The sequence below is a fragment of the Pinus tabuliformis genome, chromosome 9, assembly GCF_031772625.1.
Source record: "Pinus tabuliformis cultivar Carrire ecotype Pingquan chromosome 9, CPIR1, whole genome shotgun sequence".
NCBI classification, from domain to species: domain Eukaryota; kingdom Viridiplantae; phylum Streptophyta; class Pinopsida; order Pinales; family Pinaceae; genus Pinus; species Pinus tabuliformis.
The window spans coordinates 1,435,578,937-1,435,592,234 of record NC_142307.1 but is presented as its reverse complement, the minus strand read 5'-3'; positions in this window follow the sequence as shown (position 1 = coordinate 1,435,592,234).

The window sequence follows — 13,298 nt, the reverse complement described above, 5'->3', positions numbered from 1 at the left end:
AAAGGAAATGAGATGGTTGAAATCGAAAGAGGGAAAGGTGGCTAGTTAACTTGGCCACCTTCATTTAGTTGACTCCACTTAACCAAGATACCACGCACACGTGCGCACAGTCAACTCAAGCAAAAGATGTGAAGGATAGGTAGAGTGGGAGGAAGAGTTAACTTTGATGTAGTAATGAGGTTATGATTACGAGGGGGGTCATGATGACCAAGTAGGTGGGGACCAACGGTCATAATCTGGGCAATGTACACCTTGCCAGCTCAGCACTCATAACCGAAAACAGCCATAAAAGGTAATGAGCACTCCTCCCCGTGCATTCTCACCACCTTTTCTTCAGTTTCTCCTCGAAACTCAGCCACACCACAATATTTTTATGCCCCCACAGCCTCGTATCCACCATCCTCCATCGATTTCCTCCATATTTTTTCTCTCAGCATTTTCTACAGGAGCACCTATAGGAAATCTACAAGAGGGACAGCGGGCTTCTACAGGAGGGGCAGTGAGTCATTTTGAAGGGAGGAAACATGATTTTTGGCACAAATTTTAGTCTAAAGAGGTAGGGTTCATGAATTCCCTCTATTGAATATCAAAATGTGAAAGAGTTGGTCTCAAATTGAAGATTAAATGAGTCTTTAAGAGGGTAGAAAAACATTAAAAAAAAAATACACAGTCCCCTCTATTTTTCTATTTCACTCAAAATTCTGTCTCCACCTCTATATCTAGTTTTTCAAAAGAAGTAAAGGTAGTATGACATGGAGGTTTATGAGAAAAGAGCCCACTAATTCCACTAGACTCCATGCACATCCTCAAGTGGTGGAAATATTTATAAGGGCAAACTGGATGAATTTCTTTGAGAAGTTTAGAGGGTTTAATGATGAAATTTCCCATGAATTTGCTCTCTGTCTGGTCCCTCACACAAGAACTCATGCTACTGTAACCATTAGAGGCCTCTCCATTGAAATAACCCCTGAATTCATCAGTGGAGTCACTACCCTTCCTCTTGCGCTGCCTTGGAGTAAAGATGAGAAACCAATTGGCCAGGCTTCCAAGAGGAAATTTTTCCAAGATAATGAAACCCATGTTGAAGACAAAAATGGAATTAGGAGGGCTAGTGTACCATACCCCTGGGATGAGGTTAGCTACCAAGTGATCAAATACATTTCTTGTGAGAGGAGGCACATCATTTTTTATGGATATCATTTCAGAATCCTCCAAGAATTGAGATATGACATGGATATCCCAGCACATCAAAAGCTCAGTATCCCTTACTTTCTCCTTCAATCCCTCATTGACTCCAGCACCAAGGTACAAGAAGGAAATTCACATCAGCTATCTCACCATGGCCTAATCAAGATCCTAGTAGAGGAAGCCCTCCGTACCCTTACAGTCCCTATAGCATGGGAAGTTTTCAGAAATATGACAGTTGAGGATGACATCAAGGCATTAACCTATGATGTCATTATTGTTTTCAGTGAGGAGGGAGAACAGCAAGGAGGAGAAGATGAAGCCAGTAGTGACATAGAAAAGCAAGAGAGGAAGGAGGAAAGAAAAGAAATAGAGGAGGAGAGAGTTGAAGAGACAGAACAAGAGGTAGAAAAAGAGACAGAAGAGGGAGAAAAGGAGGCAAAGAGGGCAGAGCAAAGAGAAGAGTCCCCTGAAACTTTGGAAAGAGAAGCAGCAGTCACCCTCACTGCCCTTAGTACACCAGTTAAGCAGAAGCAGAAGAGGAAAAGAAAAACCTCCATGTATTTCAGGGCAAGGAAGAGTACCAGAATTAAAACATGAAAACCTCAGCGCTCATCAAAGACTCCCATTAACATTGAAGATTCACCATCTACCAAGGTGAAAGAATCTCCTTCCAAGACACCCATAACCTATGAAAGGAGGACTACAAGATCTTCTACATGGAAGGGGAAGGAAATTCTACAAGACCCTAAAACAGTCCTACAGGAGACACTGTCCAAACTATAGGAGACACAAAAACTTGAGGAAAAGATAGGAGGACAGCTAGAGGTGAAAGAGGAAGCACAAGAGCTACAAGAACTTGACCCCTAGCCTAATCTTGACTCCTATTACAGACTACTTGAGGGAGGCAAGATAATCCCATAGAAATTTGCAATTCCACTGTTTTTCAAATTGGAAAAAGAGAGAGTAAGAACACATAGGTGGATGCAGATAGCCAAGTCCAAAGGAGTTGAGGATATTGGCCACATGGAAGACAAACTCAAGGAAATGGGCAGGGAATTGAGTGCTCTCAGAGATAGAGAAGCCATTACAAGAAGCCACCTTGAGAATGAAAATGAATTACTAAGGAAGCAGCTGCAGGAGAAAGAGACTCATTTTTCATACGTGGCCAGCTTATCCATATAAGTATTACAATGTAGAACCCCAGCCAAATATTATGGCCTCTATCTGAAAGATCAATAGCTTCAATTCCAAATAAAAACTTTGGCACAAAGAGGCACAATGCCTTTCCAAGACTATAGGAAATTCATGGATTTGTGTGACCAAAGCACCTCCGAGGACAAAGCAAAGATGGTAGAGTTCTATCTACACAACATGGCCCTCACAGACCTAAATGTGTGGGACCCCAATGCCAAGCTAGGGGATCTGCAATTAATGGCCATGGCGTCATGGATGAACCATGAAGAATTGAGGGCAGCAGAAATGAAAAGATTGTTAATAAAAGAGCAGAATGAACCATTGATGATAAGAGTTGAGCCATCAGATCCTATGGCACTCATTAGCACACACAACCTGCTTGCCAATGACCCTCAGATTGCCCCTAAATATCTAACCAATCAGGAACAAGCCATTTCACACTTTGAAGATATGCTTAGGCTACTTGGGAATGACTGTGTGCATGCATGCATGAGAAGACGGAACACCCTACCCTATAGCTTGCAAATCAAAGAATACCATTCCCCCATGAGGCTGAGGGAGGCATTGAAAAGAGTGTCAATGTACAAGCACTCCATGCAAATGCTGAAGGTCAACTGGATTGGCCTCAAATTGAGTCATCCACTCATATTAGGCATGCTGGAAGGCAGAAGAGAAGAAGAAGAGAAGGAGCAATGGAAGGACATAGACAGAAAGTCGGGATTTTATGGAGATCATGAGCAGAACATATCAGAAGCCTGGAATGCTAGGGAGGCCACCAGGGCCATGAAAGACCAAGAGATTAACTAGGTTTCTCAAAGGATGAGCAACACCTTCAGTAGGGGGTGATGATGAGCCTCATAAATGGGTAATTATATGGGCTCATTTTACCTCCTAACCTAGTCAAATCAACCATTATCTTATCTTATTGTATGACTTTCTAATTATATTTATACTTATAGGGTGAGTTTAGTTAGTTATTATGCCATGTGGTCTAACATGTATTCAATGCAGATTATTGATGGATTTTGAGGTCAAATTCAAGGATCTAGTGATCAAATTGCAGCAATAACTCGAAGTAAATAGAGGATAGGACTTATAGGAGGGAATCCCCCTCATATATTGCTCCTCACTTCGAATTCCCATTCATTCAGCTCGGAGTACAAGCAGCTGAATCATGCACTAGAAGGCAGTCGAGCAAGTTGAAGATGATTGATAGTTATCTCGAGTTTTGGGAGCCAAGCCTCCCTAATTTTAAGGAAGTTGTTGGTAGCTTCAGATGTATAAGTAGAGAGGCCTAGGGCCTCACTAGGGTCGAATTTTTGCTTGTGAAAACTCTGCTCAAATTTCGAGCTTACTATTGTATGATAGTTTTATGTAATCTTGCTATTTTTTGATAATGAAGATGGAATCCTTTTTGAGCTATCACTGAGTTACCTCAGAGGGCTGAAGCCCTTGGGTTAGGGCCCAATCTAAGCAGGCAAGCTTTTCTTTACTTGTATTTGTATGCTTTACTTCAGTTTGTAAATTAGTTTGATGTTAGATGTATTTCTCTTATGGTTAAGAATAGGTTGCTTTTGATGATTTAATAGCTTGCTTCCATTTGTGCTTTCTGTAGCAAGTTAAGCAGTGATCAGAGAAGATTCAAAATGCTAGGAATAGTTCCTTGGCCTCTTTTCCTCCCTCTAGGACCATAATTTGAGGCAAAGACTCTCTTGCTGCCCCAAAAACACGGATTTTCCTCCTTCCCAAGACTTCTAGTGTTTACAGCTCTCTAGTAGGTTGATAGTCTAGTTTTGCTTTGCTTTAGATATTCTTTATCATGTTCACTTCTTGATTTTCAATAGTTCTTTTGCATGCTTTCCTTTCTTACAGCATTTCCTTCTATGCATCATAGTTTAGGCCATTTTAATGCAAAACTTTGTTTTTCCTAGGATACACTCATTTCATTGGTTGCTTGATTTTCTTGGTTGACTGTCAATTTCTATGCAGCAGATCTCTTCCAGCAATAGGCCAGCTTACTAGCAATCACACCCTCCATCTGATCCATGCCCTATAGGTCTCCTAAACCTCACCTCAATTCTGCCCTAGTTTCCTTCATTTTTCATAGAACTTCTTCCTCTCTCCTTGAGCAAACCCAATCATCTTTCTCTCTCCTGGTGATTCATGGTAGACCTTAGGCACCCTAAAACCTCAGTCCCACCTTCATCCACCTTTTCCACCCACTCTAACACCCTCAACATAGCGAAAATTGCTCTCGGCCTCCTCCTGTAGGCCTCTTGTAGTTTCCCTGTTTTCCTCCTTTAGTTTTCTTGTGTCCTCCTATATATTTCTTGTAGGCTTTCTTTTGAAGGCCGAGTGTGGGAAAAGCCTCCAAAAGGCCACCTAAGATCTCCTAGGACCCATCCACACCATCCTACATCCTCCCAAGCTCCAAAACCACCCTCTAACGCCACCTATTCGCTGCCACATTCACACACAATAAATTAAATGCATGTGAAATTCACATAAAAACACATAAAAATCCAAAAATGTGTATTTTCTTATTTACTTCCAGAAATAACATGGTTAGATGTTGTTTACTTCCTTGAGTAGGTAATGGCATTCCTTTCATGGTTTTCATAATGTTTTTTCGCAAAAGTAGAATTAGCTTGTTAATTAGAGCTTACTAGGTTTTGCTTTACACTCCAGACATTCTCCTTTCTGCAGTTAGAATAGCATCTGTAGAGTAATCTTTCTTTCCTTTCATCACACATAGGGCTTCTTCTGAATTCTATAGAAGTTGGATTGATATTCTAGTGATCTCACGCCGCGTGACCAAGTGACAACCTGCAGTGAGAACTAGTACTTGTGCATATAGCAACGACACTTCCAAGTTTGTTACGAACTACCGAGTTGATAAAAGTAAAGTTGGAAGCCCAGGAGTTGCAGCATCCTTGCTGCAATACTGGTGCTCACCACATTGAGGCATTAAATGAAAAGAGCATCAAAGCCTGAAATGTATACCACCCCATGTAACAACCCACAGTTTAAATATACAACTAATTAGATCAATTATGTGATTTATAATCAACACACATCCATTCAACTAATTAGCATAGAATTTCAAAAAATATGAGCAGAGACAACTTACCTATAGCAATGATATTCCTTACTTGCGATTTCGGGGTTGAACATTATTTGAATCTCGTTATACACAACAAATCTTTGGGGATGACTCTCCACCCAACCGTAGACTCGGCTGCACATAATCTTTCTATAGTGGGCATCCCCAAGCCCTCAATCAACGTACTACTGCCAGGGAATCCTTTGGCTCACAACATTTTTCTCCCATGAGAATGGATGAAGTAATAGATGAATCTCATCCTCATCATCATCCACTAAATAGACCAAAAAATGGAAAGAGGTTTGTATGCACATATTCCATGTGTCAACATGCAACTTTATTTCTTTATATTAAATTTTACTTAATTTAGTATTTTTCTTAATTTAGCTCTTTCTTCTTTTATTCATTTTTTTTTTGTTAACTTTACTTATTAGTACTATTTTTATAGTTTACTTTTATATATAGTTATTTATAACTCCAATTTATTATTTAATATTTTATTTATTTATTATGATTATATTCTCTTCATTATTTATTATTTATTTACTATTATTATCTTTTCTTTATTATTTATTATTTATTTACTATTATTATCTTTTCTTTATTGTTTATTATTTATTTACTTATATTTTAATATTATATTATTTATTTATTTTTTATTTTTATTTTTATTATTAGGGGCATTACATACACCCCCGTATTTAAGGAACTTCATCCCAAAGTTAAGTTGAATCATTTAACATTTTATTTTATTTAGCTATTTATTACTTCATGTTTTCCCTACACCCTCTGTAGAACTAGTATAACCAGCAGGCATCGAAATTTTCCACAACACCCGAGAAATCCCAAGGAATCTCTATCCTTTTTCCCAACTTTCAGAACTAGACATAAAGACTCATTGGTCTGTACCATAGCCCAAGGCTGGCACCAAGCCTCGCGCTAGGCTCAGACCTCATCTACCCCATGGCAGTCACCCGACTCAGTACTCCATGCAGTAGTACTCCAGTCATCTCGAAAGGATGGCCCACTCCCTCCACACTCACTAAGGTGCACATCCCAAAGCATTGAATTCCTTACACCCCCACCAGACTTCGGCATCCCAATCCATTATCAAACACTTAGCCTACAATGTCAGGCACTTGGCCTCCTCAAGATGGTCCCATAGCCCCTGAAGAGCTATCCATCAAAATCTATATAAGACAAAGGAACCACTAGCATATGTAGTGTTGATTGAATATGTCCCCAAGCCATATGGTGTTTCACATTCTCCCTCACAGTTATGGTCTCCCATAAGATCATCAAATAACCAGCCCTCTCAGCCCGTTTGTGGATTTCTTGTCAATCACCACATCTCAACATGCAACTAATGCATTAGTTATAACATCATAACATCATAGAAAATAATCCACATGCCAAGTCTTGCATGTCATCATGATAACATAACATCATTGTTAATCGCCACATTCTAGATAGTAAATAATTGCATGCTCATGCATGCCATAACATCTTCATGCAATTGCCACATGTTTCGCATCATGAAATACCATCATAATTTTTAACATCAACATATATGCATCAAAAATATATCATGACATCTCATAATAAATAGAACCACATGTCAACATAACCTCATCCCATAACATCATAACTAGCATTTGCACCATATGTTGCAAAGGAAACGTCATAAGGCAATGGCATAGATTTGTAGATAGAAGTTTTTGGGGCCAACGGAGCCATCATCTTTTTATTGAGTAAGAGAAGAATCCCACAATTTGATTTCGTAGAATTCAAAGTCTTGCTATTATTATTTTATTATGAAGTGTATCTTGGAAGCATAAGTCATGCTTCTGCAAAATTGCAATGTAAGGCAAGAAAGCCTTAATGAGACATTTCAGTGGGCATAGGATTTTCCCATATCAATGCGACGAATTGTACAAAGGTTTGTTTCACAATTTATGATGAACATTGAGAATTCGAGGTGCAATCATGTTCATCTACAGTTGACCTATGCATACTATGATGGAGGGCTATCTGACCATAAATTTAGATATTGAAAAGCCTGAACCGAGAAGAACTGACCCAAACATAAATAAGCACCCATGTCAACATGGAAATCTTGTTAAGCCTATCTATATGTAAGTTGCAAGGAAGCAGATACTGAATTGTTTGAATAGTGAGGATCTGATTACAGCGAAATGATATATAAACAATATGACAGTTGAAAATCCCCATGAACTACAAACATATAAAATTCATATTTTTGAATTTTACTTTGAAAGAAAACTCGTTCATGAAACTTAGTCCTTAAATTTTGACTATTTAAATAGTCCAAATAATCAATTTTAAAAAAATTATTAAAATAAACTAGATTTAAAAACACGATTCACCAAAAATAGCACAATCTGAATGCCAAGAAAGAAAAAAAATGTATTCCAAGTCATGAGACATGTACACGGTCTCTCTATATTCCAATAGCCTTTAATAGACACTGTGCTTGATTGGCAACTTCTCATTGTCTTCTCCACTTCCTCGAAGTCATCCATTGTCTTCTCCACTTCCTTAGAGTCATCTAATATCAAGTATTTTATGAATTTAGGCTTCTGTGATCCATAATAAATTAAGAAAATTATGGAATTTATAATGAATTAAGAAAAGTTTTTACGTAAAAACTTATCTTAATATCAAATATTTTTAAAATTTCAAAAAAAAATATTGAAATTGTAAATATTGATTGTTAAAATTATATAACTTAAATATAACATGAGTGTGTGTGTGTGTGTGTGTGTGTGTGTGTGTGTATATATATATATAGATATATAGATAGATAGATATATGAATGGTAGGTATCACTAAATATTACACAATTTGAATATAATAATACTTTTCTGTGTCTTTTTTTCCTGATAATTTTCAAAATTTATTCAAAAATTCAAATAAATTATCAATTGAGATTACACAATTTTATTAAATTACGCAATATAAATGGAATAAAAATATGTGAAACTAAACCAATTACATTAAAAATATATTTTCAAAGATCAAAAATTAAACCGAACAATCATATAAATCAAATTACCTAAAAAAATCCAACTAAACGAGATTCTTCTAAATGAATCCTCTAAGATCAATTTCTTTCAATTATTTGATAATCCGAGGCCAAAACTTACGTTAGCTTAATGAAGAAAATGTGAAGGAATCCTCTAAGATCAATTGCTTTGAATTATTTGATAGGCTGGGGCCGGGGCCACAACTTATGTTAGCATGACGAAGAAAATGTGAAACTACTAGTTTCAAGTCAATCGAGTAATTTGGTAATGAGGGGCCGTGGCTTACGTTAGCAAGATCAAGAAAGAGGGAAGATTCTACTTTCATGCCAATGGATGGAATTTATATATCACTATTGCTTTGCAAAATATATGAAAGGCCACTGGTTACATTCGCTAGATCATTTTATGTTATTAATGAATATTTAGTAATCTTTATATCACACTAATTACACTATAAAACCATAAAAACTATGATTTTATTATTAAATGACAGTCAACTAAACATTTTTCTCTATTATTTTTTTTCACCCACTTGTTAGGGACCACGGGTTATGCTACCAAGAAATTGCGAAGATTGCAGTTTCATGTCAATTGATGAATAATGAATTTGGTGTTAATTAATATCACATGACTGGGTCTAGAACATCATAATATTTGGGATCTTCAAGAAGCTAGATCGTCATGGTTTTATGTGGAAATGATAATCAATTATACTATTGTTCTGAATGATAATTGACTATACAATTTTTTCTTTCTAAGATGGGGAAGAGCAGAAATGTTTTGAATGATAATTGGCTATACAGTTTTTTCCTTTAAGATGAGGAGAAGCAAGAATTCTGCATAGTTAAACTGAGAAATTGTGGGAGAGCACCTTCCCAATCTACTCAAGAACATAGCTCCCAGCTTATAGTTTCCTTTTCTTTTCCCTTCTCCTTCTGTGTCATCTTATTTTCGTTTGCAATGGCATGTACATCCGGTTCCTCTTCCAATTCCATGGCTGCATCTGCCACCCCCAGCAGCTACTGCGATGTGTTTATAAACCATTGGGGAACATATGTTAAGAAGACCTTAGCCAACTATCTCTACCATTGCCTTCTTGTACATGGATTGAGAATTTTCCTGTACTTTGAGGAATTGCAGGAGGGAGACAACTTAACTTCCCAAATAGAAGGTGTCATTCGAACAGCCTCTGTCCATATCGCAATATTTTCTCCCAATTATGTGGAATCAAATTGGTGTATGAATGAGCTACTATTGATGGTGGAGTCAGGGTCAACCATTATTCATGTTTTCTATGGTGTGAAGCATATTTTAGGTGGATGAAGGTGAAAACAGTGTGTATGCTCAATCCCTATGCACACTGGAAGAGAAGAAAAAATTGGACCCTCAAACACATCAAGAAAAGCAGCGATATGACTACAACACTATTGAAAATGGAGGAAGGAATTTTTTGATGTTGCAGAAATAAGAGGTTTCGAGCTAGAGGCATATAATGGGTGAGTGAGGACCTCAAACTCTTCCTTATCTTCTTAGTTTTTAATTTCATGTTGGATAGATTAGATATATGACACTTTTCTAGGGTTTTCTTACTTGTTATGCTATATTATTCGAGAATTAGGGGCAGCTGGTTGATCAGGTCGTGCAACGAGTGGTGAAAAAGGTTAGAAAAACACCACTAAATGTGGTCAGATACCCAACTATTCTAAATGAAAAAATAAAATATTTTTAAAATACAGTGATATTGCAGCAGCAAAGTAGCGATGCTAGAGTTGTGGGAATTGTGGGTCTTGTTGGAGTTGGCAAGGCGACCCTTACAAAAGAATTCTTCAACCCGAATAGATCATATTACAATTGATCTTGCTTCTTGTCTGATGTCAGAGAAAGTGATGCTAGGAATTTTTTAAATTCCTTGCAGTGTATACTTATTAACGATTTGACCCAATTGAACATGCAAATATACAACACTGATGAAGGTAAAGAGAAGCTCGAAAGGCATCTCTCATATGTTCGCGCTCTCATAATATTAGACGATGTGGACCATGTTTAGTAGTTGGATACATTATTGTTGCCAATGAGGGATGTCCTAGGTTCTGGAAGCTTAGTTTTACTTACAACTCGCAATAAGAATGTTCTCACAAGCTCAAGAATAATAGAGTCATCTATATACAAACTTACAGACCTTAATCGGCTACACTCCCAAGAGCTCTTATGCTTGCATGCCTTCCTTCGGCCTCGTCCTATTATAGGATTTGAACAAGTAGTTAGTATGTTTTTGGATGCTTGTGATGGATTACCATTATCTCTATAAGTTCTCGGGGTGCTTCTTCATGGTAAATATGATTTGGAGTATTGGATTGCGCAACTGCACAAAATCTCCAAAATACTTCCCACAGATGTACAGAGCACTCTTAAAATTAGCTATGACAATCTTGATTCAGAAGAGAAGCAGATATTCTTAGATATTGCCTGTTTATTCATAGGAGAAGATAGGGATACCACCATAAGAATATGGGATGCATCCAGCTTTGAAGGAACACTCGGTCTTCAAAGCCTAGAGAACCACTATCTTGTCGATGTTGACAACAAAAAATCCATTAGAATGCACGCCCATCTTAGAGACATGGGCAGAGATATGGAAGATAAAGAACCTACAGGAATTCTGCGTCGACTTTGGCGCCCAACTGACATCCTTCTTCATAATGACCTATCACCTGTATACTTTTGAAGCTCTTTTGTAATCAATTTCAAATTAGTGTTTATGTGCTCTCAAATTTTAGTCTGTTAAATTTTGACTTTATGAAGTTTTCTGGGATATCGATTTATTGTTTCTAATAGTTTTAGAAGACCATTTAGGTGCACGAGATTAACATGGTTCAAGGAAGATCAAGCCGAACTAGGTGGTACAGTCGTTCGAATTTGTTAGCCAGAATAATTCATCACCAATCATGTGAAAATTTTGTGGAGCTGCTTAGGGCTGAAGGTGATTGTTTGAAAACCATATTCATCAGTCTGCAGTCACAACATCTCATATGGCTCTGCTGGTATAACTGTCCCTACTCTTGCCTGCCTCCCTGGATTCCAATGGAAAGTTTAAGGGTTTTACAAGTGGAGGGAAGCAGAATGAAAACTTTGTGGAGAAAATACAAATTTCAGTTATGTAGTATTTTTTGTTTGTTTGTCCCACAGAGATTTATATAATACTAATCTCATAATTTACATAACAGTTTATAACATGTTGATTGCTAATTGAACTGTCCTTATCAACAGGTATATAGTAAATCCTTAAAAATTTACAAAAGGTTGTCATTCATTTTCCCTTTGTGCTCCGTCTCCATGCTCTTACAGCTCGGAGTGAAGTACTTTTGGAAAAAGAACACTCCTTTGTATTTGTTTTAAACTAGCGTAGATTTATTTCAACTCTAAATCCTTTATGCATAGATGTTTGTATTTTTTAATCCTTCCTGATCCATCTTCACTTTGCATCTTTTAAACAACATATGTTTGCACCTTGCTTTTATACTCCTCTGTACTGTATGCAAATACGCCACAATTGTCAAAAACTAGCATCCTAAGTGTAAATGTGAACATTGCAGGTACCTATGCAGTTGAGGGAGTTGGATATAAATGCTAACATTTTAAAGTTTCCAAAGTCCATAGGGAAACTGAAGCACTTGGAGAAGATTGTCCTACAATTCCAAAATATGTCTGTTGAGCTGGAAATTTTCCCTATTGAATTCTGTCAGCTACAATCGTTGAAATCCTTGGAGTTAAATAGATGTTCAAAAATGAAATCGTTGCTAGATTTCTTTGGGAAATTAGGTAACCTCCAACATATTGACTTGTACAGGTGCTTTAAAAAAACTTAAATATCTCTCTTTAAAATCATGCGAAAGGTTGACCATCTCAAATGAACTCTGCGAAATATCAACAAACTTGAATTCTTAGATCTCTCAAGTTGTAAGGAAATTGAAGTGTTGCCTCCCCAAGTCGCATATCAATTGTCCCTCGAAGAAATGCATTTGTTAAGTACAGACATAAAAGAATTGCCAAGTGCCATTGGAAATCTATGCAATCTGGGTGTTCTGAAATTAGGAACCCCTTCGTTGGAAATGTTGCCACCTTCCATCGGATACCTAAGGAGTTTAGAGAATTTATGTCTACAGAATTGCCATAAATTGATATGTTTGCCCGATTCCATTAGACTGTTGACTCAATTGAGAGAGTTGAAAATAATTTAGTCAAATGTACATCACTTACCACCATGTATCATGGAGATGAACAATCTTGAACAATTAGAAGTAACGAAATGTCCATTAAAGGAACTGCCATTCAAGAAAGTTGAAGGGGAAATTGAAACATTAACAAGTTTGAGAGGGAAAAGAGTGTTGCATAAAACAGACACTTCCATTGAAAAATGTATGTTTTCTCTCAGGCACCTTGAACTATTCCAAACAAGGATATCATAGGTTTCCTTTCATGAAGATATTTGGCCCAACCTTCAACGTCTCAACCTGAACTTTTGTCATGATTTGTTTGACGTTGGAGCATTGCCAACAACACTAATAAAGTTAGAGTTGATCAATTGCACTGCATTGAGGAAAATAGGAGGGCTTTGTGGTGTTTCAGAACTTGAAGATCTTAATATCAGCGGGTGTTATCAAGTAGAGGAGCTGCCAGGTCTTGTAACATTGATATCTTTGGAGGAGTTGAGGGCATCTCAATGTTTGAAGCTGAAGAGCATAGAAGGGTTGGTGAAGTTGACAGAA